The sequence below is a fragment of the Chiloscyllium punctatum genome, chromosome 1, assembly GCF_047496795.1.
Source record: "Chiloscyllium punctatum isolate Juve2018m chromosome 1, sChiPun1.3, whole genome shotgun sequence".
In the NCBI taxonomy this organism is placed as follows: domain Eukaryota; kingdom Metazoa; phylum Chordata; class Chondrichthyes; order Orectolobiformes; family Hemiscylliidae; genus Chiloscyllium; species Chiloscyllium punctatum.
The window spans coordinates 50,016,137-50,037,708 of record NC_092739.1 but is presented as its reverse complement, the minus strand read 5'-3'; the positions used below and the strand labels follow the sequence as shown (position 1 = coordinate 50,037,708).

General features: G+C 40.0%; 1 protein-coding gene across 13 annotated transcripts in view; it reads left to right on the top strand.

Annotated features, from left to right (window-relative positions):
• The first annotated feature begins 535 nt into the window (after positions 1-535).
• Positions 536-21,572, top strand: part of LOC140463132 (prominin-1-A-like) — a 277,560-nt gene continuing 256,523 nt past the window's right edge. For 8 of the 13 annotated variants that reach the window (XR_011954683.1, XR_011954668.1, XR_011954656.1 and 5 more), the window contains exons 1-2: positions 9,714-10,658; positions 11,401-11,573. The gene's annotated coding sequence lies outside the window, so the exon portion shown is untranslated. Of the gene's footprint in view, positions 786-8,216; positions 10,659-11,400; positions 11,574-21,572 lie in introns of those variants that run through there. The other 5 variants (XR_011954626.1, XR_011954624.1, XM_072557498.1 and 2 more) reach the window with 5 other exon arrangements.

The window sequence follows — 21,572 nt, the reverse complement described above, 5'->3', positions numbered from 1 at the left end:
TATACACTAACCTAAGTTCTAATTTGCTCATTTGCTTATGCAATTGAAGCCCTTACTTGCAAGTTCGTAATAAATTGTCGTTTCCAGTTTTGGTGGTCTCGTCTAGATTCTATTGAATTTTGTTTCTAACAGGAAGCAAAACTCAAAAGTTGTGTTCTCCATGGCATCCAATTCTGTCTTCTAATTGGCTCAATTCTGAAATGAAATGTTTTGGGCAATGTTCTTCTGCTGCCATTTCTTGTGTGATTTTTAAATTCTTTTTTGCATTTCCCATTCTCAACTCTATGAATGCTGCTTTATTCTCTTTGCCTTAATGGCAGTGTAACAAATCTGCTTCTCACGCCAGCTTTACTGGATGGTTTTCCCACACTTCTGTGGTCAACAAATGGAGGGTCCTGCCTTGTGCTGTTTGATTTCCCTCCCCAGAGTGGCGCTCCTCGCGGGGCGTATGACGCCAGCCACTGGCAGCGGGACACAGACAGGCGCGCGGCTCGCGGCTCGCGAACGGTCTCACCAACGGCCGGCGGGAGCGCGAGCGACCAGCAGCTGCCCCCCCCCCCCCCTCGGGCCGCTCTGACTGGAGCAACACGTGAGGGCAGTAGTGCTCTCCAGGAGGAGTCCTGCCTGCGCGGTTTTAAAATCTTCTTTCTTCATGAAGGGGGAGGGTTTAAAAAGTAATCCTGCAGCGGCCAGCAGCAGCTTTCGCTGCGTGCAGCAACAGTGCTGCGGAAAGAGCAAGTCGTTTGAATGAGCGAAACAAAGTGAGATTGAGACGATCGCCCGAGGTAAAGAAACTTAAATCCCGGCGATTTTTGTGCAAGTCTTTTACCTTCGCAATTGTTTCCTTGTAAATCAAAGCTGTACTCTAAAGCAGTGATTTGTGCGACGGAATTAAAGTATTTAAATATTAAAGGATTAACAATGATTCCCGGATCGCTGGTAAAAAATTTTAAACTTTGAGATCGGGGAAACTGGGATTAGATCGCGATCTCTGTTTGTTAATCGCTTACTTTGTCTGACAGCGATGGACCATAATATAACGTATAATCTCTATTCTAGGTTGTTGTCCTTGTCTTGCAAAAGGAAACTTAATGTAACGGAATCGTTTTATGTTCAACCACCGCGTCTCAAATATTTCTTGTCACTTTCTTGAAGGAATGGCGTTGGAACTTCAAAAGGAGCTTTCGTTAATGCATGCAAGATTTATGCGATTAAATTTTAAAAGGGAGGAAGCATCCTTCGTGCTTTAAATATTTTTACCTTTTAAAAATAAGACTGTTTCACTGGGTCAGCTTTAACTGCCCTTAGGGAAAGCAGTGGATTTCTTCGCTATTCCACTGTCACATGCATTCACTTTTCCATCTGGTTTCAAGGATTGTTTCTGTTTATTGCTTGTGACTTGACAGTGAAACATGAATAATGGAGATGATAGGTCTACCAGCAAGGAGAAAATTGTTTTTGATAAAGTTCCATGCAAAATACTCTTTCAGCTCAAGCTTGAGGGATGAATTAAAAACTAACGACGGGGTAGGAAGTACGGAATTCTCGCTGGAAATTAAAATTCATTGTGAAGGATACAACTGGATTCGGTGCCTTAGGATTTGATGCTGGATCTAATTATTTCTAATGACCTGGATTCAGAAATTCAATGCAGAGCAGTGAGATTTACGGATAATACCAAACCAGGTGGGGCAGAGAAATCGGAGAAGGCAGTTGAAAATTATGAAATGAGTTGAATAAGAACAATGCTAGATGAAATTTAATGCGGAGAAATGTAAAGTGGTATACCCAGCAGGAAAAATATAGATGACACATAGGTGCAGAATGCATAAATAGGTAAGAATAAGCTGGAAGAAATTTAGGAATCCCCATAGCCTTTGTAACTAACAGTTATATGAAATAGTGGACGACCTTTTCAAAACAATTTAAGTTATAGGAATTAATGAGATTTAAATTTATAGCGTTTTGCTCAGATTGCACTAGTTTTGATTGCCAAGAAATAGGAGACGTTGATTTCAGTATTTAAATATGGAAGAGCTTTGAAACTGATTTTACCTGTGCTCCCAGCCCTCTAAGTTATGAAAGAAGTGTGCCTTTGTAGCAAAGAGGTGTGGGATAAGTGATTTTATAAGAGTCAAATTGTGACCACACTTTTCGACTCTGATCCCCAGCATCTGCAACCTTCACTTTCTTCTAAGTGATTTTATAAGGTGATATATAAGATTAGGGACAAAGAAAATACAAGCAAATTTGCTTTCAATTAGACTACAGAGCTCAATAATGGGTCCTGTGCTCAAATTAGTAAAAGATAATTTTTGAACTGATTTTGAAGTTCTTTGCACAATGACTAAACTTGTAAAATATTCTTTTATATAGCGCGAAGACAACCAAAATCCTGAAGTCGTTAAACAATTGAATGCTTCATTGGTGCTTCTGAATGGGTGAAGATATATTGATTTTACTAACTGAGGCCCTTTGTTTCTTCATTCACAGGCATTATGTTATGTCACCAAAAGGAATAAAAGTAATTATGATGCAAATTCTTTTAAATGTGAATAGAAATGTTTTAGAATGTAAGTTTGTTGCAGTGTTATCTTTGGAATGTTGATGGAGGCATCCCAGCTGAGTTTTGCATGAATAAGAAATGTTGTGTTTCCCAGTTTCTCTCAGATTTTCTAATGAATAGAATTTAAGTCAAAAGTAGGAAGTAGCTCTAGTACCCACTAAGAAATCAGACCTGCTACAGAATCTGTTCCAGGTAATATACATGATAACTATAGAAGATTCCTTATTACAATGTTAATGTTTCATCAGATAATTCTCTTACTTATTTTTTTAGGACCATTCCCTTAATTGGAACCTCCCTTTCCACAAGTAGAAGAATGACTTTGCATGCCCAATATCTGGTATTAGCCTCCCCAGAAAATGACTTTTGCTGTAAATTGCTCTTTGAAATTGTCAAGATGCCTGATGTTCTCTTTTGACACCATATGAGTACAGAGAGAAAGTGAGGACTGTAGCTGCTCGAGGGTCAGAGTCGAGAAGTGTGGTGCTGGAAAAGCACAGCAGGTCAGGCAACATCCAGGGAACAGAAGAGTCAATGTTTTGGGCATAAGCCCTTTATCAGGATTCCTGATGAAGGGCTTATGCCTGAATCGTCCACTTTCCTGCTGCTCGGATGCCGCCTGACCTGTTGTGCTTTTCCAGCGCCACATGTTTTGACCAGATGAATGCAGTCTTCTCAGCAATTGCCATTGAAGCAGTACATCAAGCCTCTGTTTGTTGAATAGGCTGGGACCTTTTTCACTGATGTGTAGGAGATTGAGAGGTGGCCTGATTGAAGTTTATAAAATAATGTGAGGTAAAGGTAATGTTGATGGTAGCTGTCTTTTCCCTAAGATGGGGACTTTCAAGAATAGGATCATATTTTTAGGTGAGGGGAGAGAGATTTTTAAAAAAGACATGAGGTAAATACTTTACATACAGGGTGGTTTGAGTGCGGAATGAACATCCTGAGGACGTAGTGGATGCAGGTGCAATGATAACATTTAAAAGGTATTTGGATGGATAGATGAATAGGAAAGCTTTGGAGGGATATGGGCTAGGAGGAGGAAGGTGGAACTAGTTTAGTTTGGGATTATGTTTGGCATGGAGTGGTTGGAGTGAAGCGTCTGTTTCCGTGCTGTATGACTCTGACTCTATAATTGGACAAAGTAGACTTCAACTTGGATGTCAAAATAAAATCCAACACATAACTAAACCTCAGAAGATTCAGCTGAGAGGAGTGTCTGCAGATGCTTGGAAAGAGACAAAGCTCCATGTGTACAGTTACCCTTTGAATGTTTGCTTCTACATTTTTTGCCCAGAACTGCTAAATATTGTCATAGGTTGGCTGAGATGTAATCCCTCTTCAAACTAAAATAAAGGAAATTAGATAGACACCTACCATCATTACATAAAGCTGCCAAGTATCTGTGGAGTTTAAAACCCAGAAAAATTGCCCCTTATGGAGTGTGATTTACCAAGAGACTCAAAACAGATTACTGGTAATTTTCCCACAGCAGATTTAACTATTTTCAAAACCTGGAAAGATTCTGAGTCCTGAATTACTGAGCAGTTATCCTACTTGGCTTCAAAAACGCATGAACAGTTTGTTTTCATAGATGTTGACAGCACAAAATGAGGGTCTTTTGGGCCATTGTGTCTGTGCTGGCTCTCTTGTCCCCTGCTCTTGGGACAATACATTCCATGAATAATAAATTTCTTCAACTCCCACCTTATTCTACTTATCTGTATATCTTAAATTTAACTTCTGTTACTACTGTTTCTTCTAAATAGACAACATTGTTTCCCTTTTTTCACAAACATTTTATCATTTGAAAAATCTTGCTGAGGTTGCCTTAGCCTCCTCTACTTTCGTGAGATAACATTTGGTGCTCATGTTGTTTCTTATGATTATACTTTTTCTTCTCTGTGGTAGTAAACTTGTTCTCCACATCGTGAGTTCAATGTTTTTCTGTAACAGTAGTCTAAATATGGACTAATGACTTTTCTGAGATCAAATCAAAGTTGTGAATAAATGTCTTTATAACGTCTTCATTGTACTCTCTGTCCCACTTTATAAAACTCAAAATACCTTTATTTAATTTATTTAACTGGGCTTTCAATGAAATAATTAATTTGATCCCTTGATCTTCAGTGACTTTTCATTGAACATTTTGTTTTTCTCCTTATCCTCCAAGTGTGTCTATTCTTATGAAGATTCATATCAGCCTTCTTTCCTTGTCATCACCACCTCTCTTGGGTCTTCAGTAAATTTTGATAATGAACTCTATTTATTTAAGACCAAATCAACTACATTAGTAACAAAAATGGACCCTGTATTGATCTCTGCAATACATAGCTTTCAATCTTTTTCCCAATTCTGCAATAATTGTTATCTTGTTAATCAATTAGTTTTCTATTCGTGCTGTAAATAAGTGTCTTCCTCCTGTCTTGCTTGTGGAACACCAGCAGGTGATCTGCTGACATGTTATGACACCCATTCTGAGCCTGCTATTTTCCATAACTAACTACAGAGGATATCCCTTGTATGTCCAGACTTTTCACAGATAGCTAGCCATGTTGTCTTACTAAATATCATGTCTGGACATATCACATACCTTGCTGGTCTTGGCCTTGTGAGCCATTGTCCTACTAACCTATTCAGATTTTCTGCTTCATCAATCCTGACTTTTTGCACTTAGAAATTTGGCATCTCCATACAACACCAGCTGAATCTGATGAGCCCCTCATTCTATTAAGTATCCTGCAGAGTTGAGATGCCAAGGTAAAGACACTGGTTGTGCACAACCAGCTAGTTAAGTGAGAGTTGGGGAGTTATCGGATACTGGTCTCTGTACACATCCATTTTGACCTGGATGAATAGCTTGACGAGATCACGGATATCAGTCCTCACAAACATCTCCCACGTATTCCTGTATTTTTCTCTGTACATGTTGGCCTGGATAGGGTTAAGTGTAGAGCAAACGCAGAAATTGCTGAAAACTCAGCTGGTCTGGTTGCATCTGTGGAGAGAAAGCAAAGTTAATATTTTGGCTTCAGAGTTCTGAGGAAAGGTCATTTCTGAGAAAGGAAATATAATTCAGCTTTCTCTCCACAGAAGCTGCCAGAGCTGCTGAACTTTTCTAGCAGTTTGTTAATGTTTATGGTTTCCAGCATCCACAATTCTTTGGTAATTTTGTTTAGCATTGAGTGTGAATTCAGCTTGTTGTGAAAAATTGCAACTCTTGTCAAGAGAAAGAAGGTTTTGTTAGGATGAGATGTGATGGCTCGTTAGGGTGCTTGAGAGTTACAAGTTAGCCAGCAAAGACCTAAAAAGAGAACTAAGAAGAGCCAGGGGGAGACATGAGAAGCCATTGGCGGATATGGTCAAGGAAACCCTAAGGCTTTCTATAAGTATATCAGGAATAAAAGAATGACTAGAATAAGATTAAGGCCAGTCAAGGATAGTAGTGGGAAGTTGTGTGTGGAATCATAGGAGATATTGGAAGTGCTAAATGAATACTTTTTGTCAGTATTCGCACTAGAAAAAGACAGTGTTGTCGAGGAGAATACTGAGATACAGGCCACTAGACTAGACGAGATTGAGGTTCACAAGGAGGAGGTGTGAGCAATTCTGGGAATTGTAAAAATAGATAAGTCATCTGGGCTGGATGGAATTTATCCTAGGATTTTCTGGGAAGCCAGGGAGGAGATTGCAGAGCCTTTGGCTTTGATATTTATGTCATCATTGTCTACAGATATAGTGCCAGAAGACTGGAGAATAGCAAATGTTGTTCCCTTGTTTAAGAAGGGGTGTAGAGACAACTCTGGTAATTATAGACCAGTGGACCTTACTTCAATTATGGGTAAAGTGTTGCAAAGGGTTATGAGATAGAAAGGAATAAGTTGATTAGGGATAGTCAACATGGTTCTGTGAAGGGTAGGTCGTGCCTCTCAAACCTTAGAGTTCTTTGAGAAGGTGACCAAACAGATGGTTGAGGGTCAGGTGGTTGTTGTGGTGTATATGGATTTCAGTAAAGCGTATGATAAAGTTCCCCATGGTAGGCTATTGCAGAAAATACAGAGACATGGGATTGAAGGTGATTTAGTGGTTTGGAACAGAAATTGACGAGCTGAAAGAAGACATAGGGTGGTGGTTGATGGGAAATATTCATCCTCGAGTTCAGTTCCTAGTGGTGTACAGCAAGGATTTGTTTTGGGGCCACTGCTGTTTGTCATTTTTATAAATGACCTGGATGAGGACATAGAGCATGGGTTAGTAAATTTGTAGATGACACTAAGGTCAATAGAGTTCTGGATAGTGGTGAAGACTGTTGTAGGTTACAGAGGGGCACAGATAAGCTGCAGAGCTGGGTTGAGAGGTGGCAAATGGACTTTAATGTGGAAAAGTGTGAGGTGATTCACTTTGGAAGGAGTTACAGCAATGCAGAATACTGGGCTAATGGTAAGATCCTTCATAGTGTAGAAGAGCAGAGGTATTTTGGTGTCCAGGTACATCCTTGAAAGTTGCCACCCAGGTTGATAGGGTTGTTAATATGGTATGTTAGCTTTTATTGGTAGAGGGATTGAGTTTCAGAACGATAAGGTCATGTTCAGATTAGATTAGATTACATTACAGTGTGGAAACAGGCCCTTCGGCCCAACAAGTCTACACCGATCCGCCGAAGCGCAACCCACTTATACCCCTACATTTACCCCTTACCTAACACTACGGGCAATTTAGCATGGCCAATTCACCTGACCTGCACGTCTTTGGACTGTGGGAGGAAACCGGAGCACCCGGAGGAAACCCATGCAGACACTGGGAGAATGTGCAAACTCCACACACAGTCACCAGAGGCGGGAATTGAACCTGGGTCTCAGGCGCTGTGAGGAAGCAGTGCTAACCACTGTGCCATCGTGCCGCCCACACATGCTGCAGCAGTACAAAGCTCTGGTGCGGCCGCATTTGGAGTATTGCATGCAGTTCTGGTCACCACATTATAGGAAGGATATGGACGCTTTGGAAAGGGTTCAGAGGAGGTTTACTAGGATGTTGCTTGGTATGGAGGGAAAGTCTTATGAGGAACAGCTGAAGGACTTGAGGCTGTTTTTGTCAGAGATAAGAAGACTGAGACATATAAGATAATGAGAAGTTTAGATAGAGTGGTCAGTGAAAGCCTTTTCCTTGATGGTGATGGTTAGCATGAGGGGACATATCTATTATCCTGCAATTTAAAGCTGTAGGACAGATGTCAGAGGCAGTTTCTTTACTCAGAGTAGTGGAATGCACTACCTGCAGCAGTAGCAGACTCACCAACTTTGAGAGCATTAAAATGGTCATTGGATAGGCGTATGGACGAGAATGGAATAGTGTAAGTTAGATGGCATCCAATTGGTTTCATACGTTGGCACAACATAGAGGGTCAAAGGGTGTATACTGACCTATAACATTCTGTGTTTTAACTGAAAATGAGCTGCAATTTTTCCAAAAATGGTTTGTATCAATATATAATAATTAAGAAATTCATGACCTCCTACATTTACTGAAAAAATTCATAAGTTTTATTTTCAACAAAAAGGTTTGTTTATTTATTGGTGAATATGCACTAAGCAGTATTTTAATGTAATCATACGGTCACCAAATTAACATATATATTATTTCTAATTTTAGTGTGAATATTTAAATTACCTTTAACTAGACCTTGTTACAATTATGACAGCACAGTTTGAAAATGAATAATCCACTAATTGGAATATTTAGATGCTTTATCAATGTGTGAAAGACTAAAAGAGGACTAAATTTGGTTATTTTGAGCTTGTGTGATAATGTACTTATAACCTGTCACTGGCCAGACCAGCACTTATTCCCTATCCCTAATTTCTCCGGAGAAAGTGTTGCTGAACTGACTACTTGAGCCATTGCAGATTTTTGAAATGTAGGAATTGCCCTAGTACTGTTTGAAAAGGATTTGCATGATTTTAATCCAGTGACAAGGAATGCATGGTGATATAGTTCCAAATTTGGAACATAGAGTTTTCAAGCATGGTGTTCCCACACACCTACTGCGATTGTGCTTCTAGGTGGTAGAGGCTCCAGATATGGAAGATTCGGTTGAATGAACATTGTTGACTAACTCTGCTGCATCCAGTAGTGAAGGGAGTGAATGCATTTCATCCTTCGGGTACCAATCAGACACACTGTTTTGTCCTGGATGATAATCAACTTCTTTTAGTGTTGTTGGAATTGCACCTATCCGGGCAAGTGGAGAGTATTCCATCACGTTTCTGAGTTGTCTTATAGTTGGTGAACAGACAGTAGGAATTATGAGATGAGTAACTTGCCATAGAATTCCTAGCTTCTAACCCACTCTTGGAGCAATTCTGGTCAATGGTAACCCCCCCAGGTCATTCGTAGTAAGACATTTGGTGATTGTATTGTCATTGAACATCAAGGATGACGACTCAGTTATCACTTGTTGAAGATGGTCTTTGCCTGCTGCTTGTGCGCCATGAATGTTACTTGCTACTCATCAACCCAAGTCTGGATGTTGACCAGGTCTTGAGCCATACGGACACAGTGTCTGAAAAGTGAATAGTGCTGAACATGGTGTAATTATCAGTGAGTATCCCCAGCTCTGACCTTATGATGTTGGGAATGTCTTGGAAGTAACTGAAGATGGTTGGGCCTAGGACACTACACTGACAAACTTCTGCAGTAATATTCTGGATGTTTGTAGGTTGAGACTGTATGGAGAAGTAATTGTATTAATACAAAGATACAAAGTAATTAAATTGAATAGAAGGTATAATGCCAGAACACTAAGTCTCTTGAGTTATGCTGATCCTTTCTATTGGACTGGTCAGACTCCACTTAAAATATTGTATGCAACTTTGATTTCCAACTTTGTGGTAAATAGGTATAATTGAGAGGTGCAGAAAATGGTAACAAGAATAATTTCAGGTGATGAGCATTGGGAACAAGTAGTAGCCTTAACCTTGAAGACATTAGAGAAAATAGTTAAAAGTAAATGTGAAGCAAAGATTACACAAAGTTCCAAAACGCAAAAAATTAAAGTACCTTGCTATGAAATTCAATATTTCGAGAGCTTTAAGATCCAATTTGATGCTTTGCATAAAGTTAATTTTGCTTGTCATTTTTTTTGCAGGTGACACAATATTTTGCCACATCAGTGTAAGCTGAACTAACAGAATTTTAGTTTGAAATACTTTAGATTCAATAACTATGTTTAACTTAGATCTTAGTTATGCATTACCTTTATCAGCATAAAGTGTAAAAGTTATTAGGAGTGCTTCTGGAATCTTTCTCTGTTGATATGTATTAGTGAGCAGCTATTAATATTTTACTTTCTGGGTATTTCAGTTATCCTCTGAATATTAATATTTCCCTACACACAAATCATGGATTTGCTTTCATGTTGAATATATTAGCTTCATCCCTGTTAAGATATCATGTCAGCAGCATGATGTTGAGCCCTACATAAATTACAATCTATAGCACAGTATATAGCGTTGACATTGCTTGTATTGTAAATATTTGATTAAAATAGCTTAGCTATAACTAGGAGATGGCATTTTATCTGTCTGCAAGACTAATATATCCTCCAATATTTGTATATTTTTAATCATTACAGATGTCTTGGGGAGACTAAATCTGTTAAAAGGCTAATTTTGGAATAGAGTTAGTGCCATATAACCGCCTACTATTCATGTTGCAATTACTTCATGTTTATATGTTGAGATTTTTCTCATTTTAGTATAAAGTATTAAATTAGGCATGTATTTGTTAGGTTAGATTAGGTTCCCTACAGTATGAAAACAGGCCCTTCAGCCCAACAAGTCCATACCGAACTTCCGAAGAGCAACCCACCCAGACCCATTCCCCTACCCTATATTTACCCCTGACTAATGCACCTAACACTATATGGGCAATTTAACATGGCCAATTCATCTGACCTGCACAACTGTGTGGAAGGAAACCAGAGCACCCGGAGGAAACCCATGCAGACACTGGGAGAATGTGCAAACGGAGGCTGGAAATGAACCCAGTTCCCTGGCGCTTTGAGGCAGCAGTGCTAACCACTGAGTTGTATGTGAGTTTATTATGGCATTCCAAGTGACCAGATTGATAGTGTAATGAAATAATTCTGTGTAAGGGCTAGAAGCCAAATGACTGAATATTAAGGAAAGTTGATTGATCTGTAGGAATGGCTTCTAGACTGAAAAAGCTATCAGTATTTCCAAAGGTGTACTTTTACTATGTTTAAATGTATTGTAGGGAAAATGTAATTTTACTGCAAGCTTCTACTTTTAATCATGCAAACTAAAACTAGTTTTTATTTCCTTATTGTTGACTTTATTGATGCAACCTAGTTGAAAACTTCCTATAAACTGCTTGCTCCATATGTCAGATGCTTCACTGGCAATTTTAATTTCATTAAAAGTTGAATTTGTTTTCATAGTATTCAGCTGAATGATTAATTCTGTATTTTAAGGATTCAAAATGTTTTCGTCTATAACTCCCTCAAAGGTTAAATCTACCCCACATCCATTTTACCACAATTATAATTTACCTGTTGAACTAGTACTTGATGTGAGTTTGACTCCAACAGGTGTTTTTACCTGATGTGACCATGCTTATGTTATGTCCTGTAACATAAGATGTTAGGCATGTATATTGAAAAATACAACCAGAATTATTACAATTGACTATTTTATGCAAACATTACAGCCATCAGACTCCAATGTCTGGGCTAATATTAAGCTGTCAGTTTACAACAAAGAAGCATGATTCTGTGATCCAAGGTAAGATGGTGTATACCTTTTTATCCTCAGGTATATGCTACGAAGCAATGATAATATCATAATAAAAATAGAAATTGCTGGAAAAGCCCAGTCGGTCTCGAAAATTTTTGGAGATCCCACTGAGATGGCTAACCCTTTGGCTTGAGGCATGGGTCTGGACACTGCACTTTGCCGGTAAACAAATCATCTGTTGCATACAAAAGGTAGGGACTTTTATCCCTTTGGTTTGGTTACTGGTGAGAACTGGCATTGTGACCTGTATTCCAGGACCGAGGTAACCCGATCAAGAGTGACGATAGTACAGATTTGAATGTGTGCGTGAATATGTAATTCCAGAGTGCTATGAAAGTTTGAGATAAGGGTCAGGAACCCCTAAGAAATAGATAAGGGGCTTCAAGCCCACCTACAGGAATCAGAGTAAAGGGGTTATAGTTCCCTTAAAAGAAAGAGTTTGGACCCCAAAAGCGGGCACGGGTTTAAAGGACTTAGAATCTATCTGCAGGGTCTGGGAACCTAGATTCGGCTATACAAATGTAGCTGCGAGTTTAAAGGACCTAGGGTCTGCCCACAGGGTCTGGGATGCTGGGAGATAAGTCAACCATTATGAGATAATGAAAATTTGAAGCCCAAAGTCAGGTACGAGATTTAAACTACTTTTAGTCTACCGATGGGGTCTGGGACCCCACCATTTGACTACTACATTAGATTTACTAACAAAAATAGACATCCAGTTTGAATGATTGCACAATTGTGATAATGTGTGCATATGAGACAGCTGTCAACAGAATGCGGAGCAACGTCTCCCATGGGGCGCACCCTCAGAAGGGAATACCTTTGTTACATAGGTATGTCCATTACGGCCCTGATTATGAAACAAAATACTTGTCGACAAATGGGTGAAATGGACACAAAGAACTAAGAAGCCATTTCCACTTAATGGCACATTTAATTGTTATTGCATAAAACGATTGGCAAAAATTTTGAGAAAATCAAAAAGGAAAAAGAAACCGAGGGAGAGAGAGAACCTAAGCTTTTGGTGCTGCTTTCCCTGAACAAAGTGTTAACTCTGAGGTCTATTTTGAATGTACTTTTGTGCGTTGGTAATTAGATGTTATTTTGTGGAATATTTGTATTCATTCGCTGGAACTTGAGATCTGGGAATGTTTGGAATTTAGTATGCATTTTGGGAATCCATGGTGATTTGAAAATGTAGTCTATGCCTGTACCAGTGTGGAACATGCATGGTTAATGTAATGTCCTTATGAGAAACTGTCAGTACTAGTGTAAAGCAAAATCTGCCGGGAAATGTTAATTTTAAAAATTGGGTTGTAAAGCTTGATAAAAATTTACCTCTTGGAATTGGAATTTATATGTTGGAATTTCATTTTCTGGCTAGAGAGAAGTTCCAAATACTGTTTTAATTAAAATATTTTTATTGAGCAATTTTTCTTTACAAAATTATAAAATTACAAAAATATAACAATATAAATTATAATAACAATAAACTAACTACTACCCTACTCTACAGACCAAATCAAAACTATACTCACTACAGATCAATAAATAAATAAAGTCGCTCAGCGCAATAAAACCGAAGCTCTCAACCATTGAGCGTATTAATTATAACGCCCTCATTTTTTCGAAATTCTTCCTCTCCGCATCAAATTCACTAAACCAAACCATCATGGCTAAATGAAGGCCTTAATTAAAAGGACAGACAAATCTGCTTCTAGGTAATTCTAAAAAGGCTGCTGTGTCTTATAAAAATGTTTATTTTTTTTTGGTGCACCATGTTTGTGAGAAAATCAAAAGGGATGTGTTCCATAATTAACTTACACCACCCTGACAGGCCCAGGGGTTTCTCAGACACCCAGCACATCAGAATGTCATTCCTCTTGCACAAAGTGAGGATTTAAAAAAAAACTTTTTCCCATGTACATTTAAGCAAGGTAAGTTCGGCAAGCCCGGGAAAAGTTAAGGTCTACCTTAACTTTGGTCCCCGAGACCCTTTCTATTACTCCTGCCACAGCGCTCCATGATGACAAACGATACCTATGCTTAATTTACACTTCGGGCACATTGGAGATGCTCCCTTTTAAAATTTTCCAAGATGATCTGCAGCCAAATGAACCCTGTGAAGAATCTTCAACTGCATGGTGTGTGTCCTGTTACAGATCGAGATCTTTCTCGTGTTCTCACAAATGTCCTCCCATGTCTCAGAGGAGATCTCGACTCCCAACTCTTTCTCCCAAACCTCACGGAGTTGCTCAAAATCATCTGAGCAACTACCCCCCAGTAGGCAGTAGAGAGTACTAATTGCATGAATGCTTTTGGCATGAAGCACCCTCTTCTCTGTATCGGATCTGTAGAAGTTGGTCAAAAGCATAGTCCTTTTTTGAATGATGTCCCTAGCCTAGAGAAAATGAAAAAAGACTCTGCCAGACAATCCATACTTGTGGCTCATTTGGTCAAAGGACATCATGATTTCACTCCCAAACAAGTCTCTCAGACAAGAGACTCCCCTAGTAGCTCAAAGTTTAAATCCAGGGTCCATTATCCCTGCCCGGAATCCCAGCATACCAACTAGAGGGGTGAGAAAAGAGGTTTTCAATAAATTGTCCTCCCTCTTCTGCATTGCCCTCCATGCTTTGACAGTATTAATAATAACTGAATTCTGACAGCATTTTGTAACTGTCCTCACCTTATCCATAAACAGCAGATGAGTAAGAGGGCACTTTGCCTGGGAGGTGTCGATATCCAACCATATTGATGTCGAGTCCCCACAAGCCCAGTCACACTCAAAACACATAAGGGAGCTCAGTTGGTATCTCTTAGTATCCGGGAAGTCTACTCCACCAGCCCTTGGGCTAGTTGTAATTTGGCGATCTTAATGAGGATCTGCCTGTGATGTCAAATCAAAGAACTAAACCAGCCAGTAAATCTCCATAATGTTTGCCTGGGAAACATCAGAAGGAGCATTCCTATGGCAAACAAGGAAGGATATTCATTTTAATCAGGGCTATTTGACCGAGCCAGGGAATTGGAAGGGCATCCCAACTTTGAAGACCTTGTTTAATCTTGTCAAGCAAGTGAACAAAATTAACTTTAAGTAACTGATCAAAAGTGGGAGTAACAAAAATACTTGAGTAAAGAAAACCCCCCTGCAACCATTTAAAAGGAAATCGTGATTTGCTTTCAATATCAGGTATTCCCCTTAGATCCCTCATGGGCATCGCCTCCAACTTTGCAAAATTGATCTTCTGTCCCAAAAAAGAGCCAAAATAGGTTACAGAAACTGACTGGTTTTATAAGAAGAGGAGAACATCATCCGCATATAATGTGATCTTATGTGCCCTTGATCCCACTTCTCATGCAGCTGTGTTAGGGTCCCTATGGATAGCCTCTGCCAGCAGCTCAATCGCCAATGTAAAGATAAGAGGTGAGAGAGGACAACGTTGCCGACTGTCCCTACAGATACTGAAATTACTGGATCTTACGCCACTGGTGAGAGCTGCAGCCAGAGAATCACTATACAGGACCTCCACCCACCTGACAAAGACCTTACCTGGACCAAACCATTCCAGAGTGTAAAAAAGATATTGCCTCTCTACCTGATCGAATGCCTTCTCTGCATAAAAAGACATCACTGAACTGATTGCTGCTGACAAACTTGGACCAAATTCAGTAATCTTCTAATATTGTTGGAGGATCTGCAGCCCATTATAAAACTCGTCTGGTCCTCCTTAATAATATAGGGCAACACCATCACTAATCTTAATGCAAATGATTTAGACAAAATTTTGAAGTCTGAATTTAATGCGAGACAGGCCTATATGAAACACAGTCCTCCAGGCTCTTCCCTTTCTTGAGGATGAGAGAGGTATTAGCCTGTCTCGGGGATGGCGGGAGACAGCCATGACTGTACAAAAAATTGTACATGTTCAGCATCGTCCCTAACAATATATTTATGAATTCTTTGTGGAATTCACTAAGGTGATCATCAGGGCTGGGTGGCTTCCTACTTTGGAGCTGTTTTACCATCTCCTGTATCTTAATGCCCACTATAAAGGGGGCATTAAGAAGAATTGCCTGTTCAGAGGTCACACCTGGAAGGTCCAGGTTATTAAAAGAAAATACTCCATCTTAGCCAACTTGTCCTCATAGTGTTCCAACTGGTATAGTTTGGAGTTTGGGTATTCTATCCACTGTGGGGTCCAGGAGACGATTAAAATCTCCCCCATAATAATAAGCCACATTCCCAGGGCAATCAATTTGGAGAGTGCATTGGTCAGGAATTTAAAGGGATGTGCCGGGAGACAGTAGACATTTAAAATGTCATACTCTTCACCACATATTAAGGCTTTAAGGATTCCGAACCGTCCATACTCATCCTTAATGTAACCTAATAAATGGGAGTTTCTTCTGAACAAATACAGCCACTCCCCTGCCCTTAATGTTAAAGGACAAAAAGAACACCCGATGAAACTCACTCTACTAGAACTTTAGATGTTCCTTATCATCAAGGTGGGTTTCCTGCAATAGGGCAATATCAACCCTCTCCTTCCTGAGACTCAGGAGTACATTTTTTCTCTTGACCAGCGAGTGACTCCTCTGAATATTCCAGGTGCACTATTTAAGAAGACTATTAGCCATATCCCTCTATAACAACCCTTGAGAGGAAAAACCCTACTCCCTACATACCGAGTGTAAATAAATAGAGACTCATTGAGCCTAGAAAATACACACACTAAAACTACATTAACGGAACTTTCAAAAACTGCATCTATTAAAAACCAACAAACTAAACCAAATACAAAATAGAAAAAACACTTGATGGGAAACTGTACATCCTGCCCTCAGGAAGCGCTTGCACTACCCACATACACCTCCTGTAGCTCCTTCTAGCTTGAGCAGTATCCCAGACTCAGGCAACGGATAAAAAGAACAGGTATTATGAACAAAGAAGTTGAAAGTGGGCATTCCTCCCATCCCCAACCATACATTGACCTCGATTAACACTGGAAAAAAAAACAACATTTTCTATAATAAAAAAGAGAAGTGCACAAGAAAAAAGGGGAAGAAAAGAAAAAAAAATCATTGTTCATGTTCTTTGGACCATTCGGTCTATTTTAAAGTGTCCAGACAGGTTTTTGCTTTTTCTGATGAATCAAATAAGCACACAAATACCTCCATGGTTGAAACGGAACGTCGCTGGGTACCTTATGGAGTACTGAATACCAAGATCCCTCAATCTCTTTTTCACCTCATCAAAGGATGTCCTCTTGCAGATCACGGCTGCAGAAAAATCCTGGAAAACATAATCTTGGATTGTTTGTAAATCAGGGCCAGTAGATCCTTCCCCAGTGATCTGGAGGTTGCCATTTCCTTTGGTTTGTCCCGATAACACTGGAATCGCACTAGGACTAGTTGGGAGTGCTGGTCTGAACTGGGCCTGAGCCCCACAACCCAGTGAGCTCTATAGTCTTCACCTGGCTTCCCAGCCAGGAAATTGCGGCAGCCATTCTTCAAAGAAACTGTCTGGCTGCTTGCCTTCCTCTCCCTCCGGCAGTCCAACAATCTGGATATTCTTTATTCAACCTTTATTTTTGAGGTCATCGAACAGCTCCACTAAGGCCCGTACCTCCTCCATGAAGGCCTGGGTCTGCCCCGCCAAGGACTCGACCATAGTCTCCAACACTGTAGTCCGCCGTTCAACCTCCTTCACTCCTCGAGTCCTTCCAGCTCCTGCTCATGCTTCTATAGCATGGTCAAGATCAGTTCCAGGCTGATAGTGTGATCTTATAATCTTCCTCCTGACTGGAGTGTATATTGTCTGAGTATATTGAAGTATCTCCTTAGTCTGTCACTGTATTTCTACTGACCTATCCCCTAACCCAGTTTCCCTATTCACCTTAACCAGCTGTATCTTCAAGGAGGAAGACCCACACACGATTACCAGGAGAGTTTTCATAAGTCACTCCAGCGGTGCCTAGCCCTTCCAACTCTCTTTTATGTAATTGCAAAGCTTGCAGAAATTTGAGCTAAAGATGGTGAACATGCATCTGGGAGGGATGTTCTTATCCTTTCCATCCTTCTAATCCAAAACGTCCCAGGGACAACTACAAATCTTTGAGGCCTACAGGATCAATTACAGACCAGCCTCCTTTCACTGCATTGGCAAAATTTGGGACTGCACTTTGATGTAGTGATAAAGAGGAATTAATAAAACATACAGAGGGCACACACATGACATCGGTAACCTATAATTGTGAATTACTATGTAGTTTTGCAAATATATATTGACTTGCACTCTACAGATGCACCAAGCAGACATTTTAACTGTGGATATAGTTAAGTTGCATTCGTTTGAGAGATGAGTAGCCTCTCGCGGATGAATGAAGTTGCAGTTGCCAAACATTGCTCACTTCTCACAAGAAAACAACACTCACTACTGCAGATTGCCTCCGATGTCACGGATCCTTGAAATATGATGTTCAGGATCATAGCCAAGTTGACACATCTTAGAGTGGACAACATGAGGCTAAATGTACTGTGCAGGGATTATGCCAGGACAAGTCCTGCACACATCATTCCACACATGCACTAACTTTGTGAATGAGGTGGTGAATCACTGATGATTCCACAGGTCTCTGGAGGAAAAAGGTTCATTCTGTGTAAAATTTTTTTCACTGCCATTTAAAGTTGGGGGATGTACAATAGCAGTTCACATGTCCACTCTCCCTGGGAGAGCAGTGTTTGCCAAGATCAGCTGTACATAATGTTGCTTCACACAAATTCTGCACTGTCCTACAGGATGCCCAAGCATTTCAGCACAAGTTGGTAGTTTACATGCACTTTGAAATATTGACGGGTTACTGATGAGGGAAGGGTGAAAAGGAAATTCCTCAGGCTTCCTTTCAACCTACAAGCTATCATGAGGGACTTAATTGCACAGCATTATGATGCGCTATGCTGACTGAAGCCTTAACAGCTACATAACTGTAGCATCAGGCAATGTTAGTTTACCCTCTGCTGCTCTTTTTCTCAATTTATGTGTATATGCTTGGAAGTGGGATCACCCAAAGATATGAAGTGTACACTCCGATGGATAGAGACAAAATTTTGCAACAGCAGAAAACAGCAAGTACTGCAACAATAACAATAGAATGTCCTTTGCACAGATTCGAGACTGCTTTCCAGATTAGCAGAAAAATGTTACTCAATTGAAGGAAGTCCAAGGCCAACTTTCTCATTTTGAAGATGAATTTTGATTTTTTTTTTCTGTCTTCACTTTATAAAGCATTGCTCAGTCATGCTGCCTTGGATGGCCATCCTCAACAATGTCCTGATTCTCATTTACATCTCAGAAAATTGATCCTCCATTTCCTCCACCTTCGGGGCATGTCCCATTTGTTGGGTCCAGTTGTGAAGGACACAGTGTACCACAATGATACACTGCACTCTTTCAGACTACACTGCCAGGGTTTGCTAAAGCAATCCAGGCATTGAAATCTTGGCATAAGGTGATCAATAGTTGATCTATTATGGCCTGGTAGAAGTGTGAAAGTGTAATATCTTTATTTTGCATCAGTCTGATGGTTTCATGAATGTATCATGAGCTGTGTTGCTGTGTGTCCCAGCAGCCATTCTTGGATGATTCAAGGAGCTTGAAAAGTCAGGGGATCCTGTAAGATTTCTGGTATGTAGGAGTCCTAGCAGCACTCGGGATATCTGGCACAGACCTTCAAGATTTGACAGCAGTGATCATATATAATTTGAACTTTAATAGATTGGAAACTTCTTCTGTTGATTAACTCTGCAGGTTGGTGATGGGGTGATCTCAAAACAATGTGGGTGTGGTCAGTAGTGTCCTGTAATTGGGGTGAAGCCAGCAATGGAAAAGGAGCTGGCTACTTGACTCTTCTTGACATGACACAATGATATGAACAGCTGTAACCTGGTGGAAATGTATTGGTTAGATCCCTGACGCATTTGTGGGTAGAAGTTTGGGAGATAATATATTGGTCCCCTGCTGCACTTTGGAACAAGTCAGTAGGATAAAAATTTGGGGCAGTAGTGACCTTGACTGGGATGGGATGGCCACCCAGTCCATCTGAGCACAGGTTCTTCTTCAGGAACTCACACAATTTGGTAATGGCCTAGGACATCCCAAATTGGGGCTTACGCTACCTTTCAGAAATAAATGGCAGTGACACCTGTAGAGAATCACTCTGCTCTGCCTTTTTTGGCGGATTTTCACCGGCTACATCTCCTATTCTGAGGCTGTGTGGTAGCTGCTGATGGTTGGTGTTCTTGCTGTCCTTTTGACAAAGGTGTAACCGCTGTCATCTTATACGTTGTCTTCAAATTTGAAGTGACACATAATAATTCCATCCACAGCTGTGTCCCTGTCACATGTGTGAGCAGTTAATGTGGAGAGAAAGTCAGTAAGGTGATATAATTTTATTGAAGATATTCCTGAGCCCTTGCATCCAACACAATGAAATCTCATGTTATGTCCTCACTAACTATGAGGAGGTCAATATCATACCTCCATTAAGGGCTCCGAAATGTGTCACCTTTGTTGACCTATATGTTGCACAATTAAAGCTTTCATGGTGCATTGGGGCAATAGAATTCTGACAGTCAGCTGTAATTGTTCTCTCAGTGAGTGAAACTGCGCAATGAAAACCATCCCAGACTTGAGTTGCCCACTTTTGGCAGAACGCCAAATATTTCTTCATATGTTCTATTTCCCCACAGCACCCTGACTGACCTACTTGTAATCCCAGACTGATAGCACGTGGCCAGCAGGATTGACTGTGGTCCAATTTCTAGATTTCCAGTACACAGATCCTAGACTCTGGTAGGGCTAAGCACCTGATTGACTAAGACACCAACCGCCTGAACTGATGTCAAATAAATCTCTTATCACAATCCCCATTGGCTGAAAGTAGTCCCTCTTTGCTTCATAAGTTCAGATTTGATCTTCTGACTTGTCCATTTACAATGAAGCACACAAAATATTTTCACTGCATTTGCTACTGGTGCATGCTATAGGTATTACATTGCCATAGCCCATTGACATAACAACATCATTGATTATTCACTACTGTCCTTCACTCGCAGCCCGCCTCTCCCTCTATTTTAAAAAAAAATCAAGCACACAGAGGCTGACAGCCTTGACGTAAGTGCAAAGTGTGTGAGCCAAAAGATGCATCCTTTGCAGGCATGTGTGTATATTTGCATTCACAAAGTGATGAGACAGAAACATGGAAATTGTACATATGCCTGAAGTCGAGTCGTGTTGAAAAATCAAAGTGGTGTTGAATCACTCTGAGGATGGTCATAATGAGATTGGTGGTTTTCTGCTGCTGACTTGTGTGGACTAAAGGTCAAAGAGGGTGGCAGCAATGGAGCATGCAGTATTATTATGGTTGAAACATGGTTCAATCATGGCTGGGACAAACGAACAGCAGCTACCTGAAACCAGCTCTGTTCTACATGTTGGGGATTTGTCATTTGGTTCCTTTGGGAAGCAAAGGAGAATTGGAAGTGGCATGGAAATAAGTTGAGGTAGGAAATAAGATATCTGTTACTCAATAACAAGGTGCGGAAGTAGTCATTTAGACTTGAGGGGGAAAATTGGAAAATCCAAAGATGTTGCCAGATCTGCTGAGTATTTCAATATTTTCACTTTTCATTTCCAAAGTATTTTACTTTTGAAAAGAAAATCAATATTGATATTGATCAAACTCCATGCTTTGAATAATGGGTTTTGTTTACCTAATACATGGATGTGGATATAGTAGTTTGTGTATTATTTGGACCTCTCCTACTCTTTTCACATATCTACAAGATGTGAGATTAGCTTGAGATTGCTCTTTCTTTTCCCTTAGTCATTGAATGCTGTATTTTAATGTTGGAATAGTCAGGATTATGAATACCATTTTTACCTTCTGTGAGTTGCCTTTTATTGTACTGCCATCATATCCTTTTTCCTGTTATACCTCTCTAGGCTTTTTATCAAGCCTTGTTATTCCAGAATCATTACAAAAATTAAAAGTTTCTATGACGGTACACAAAATGAGCCAATTTACCTATCTTTCAGAGCTGGATTGATAGAAAGTATAGATTAACTTTTTGTATTTAAACAAGAGTGATTATTTATTACAAACAAAATAGATTCTCACTACAGATAA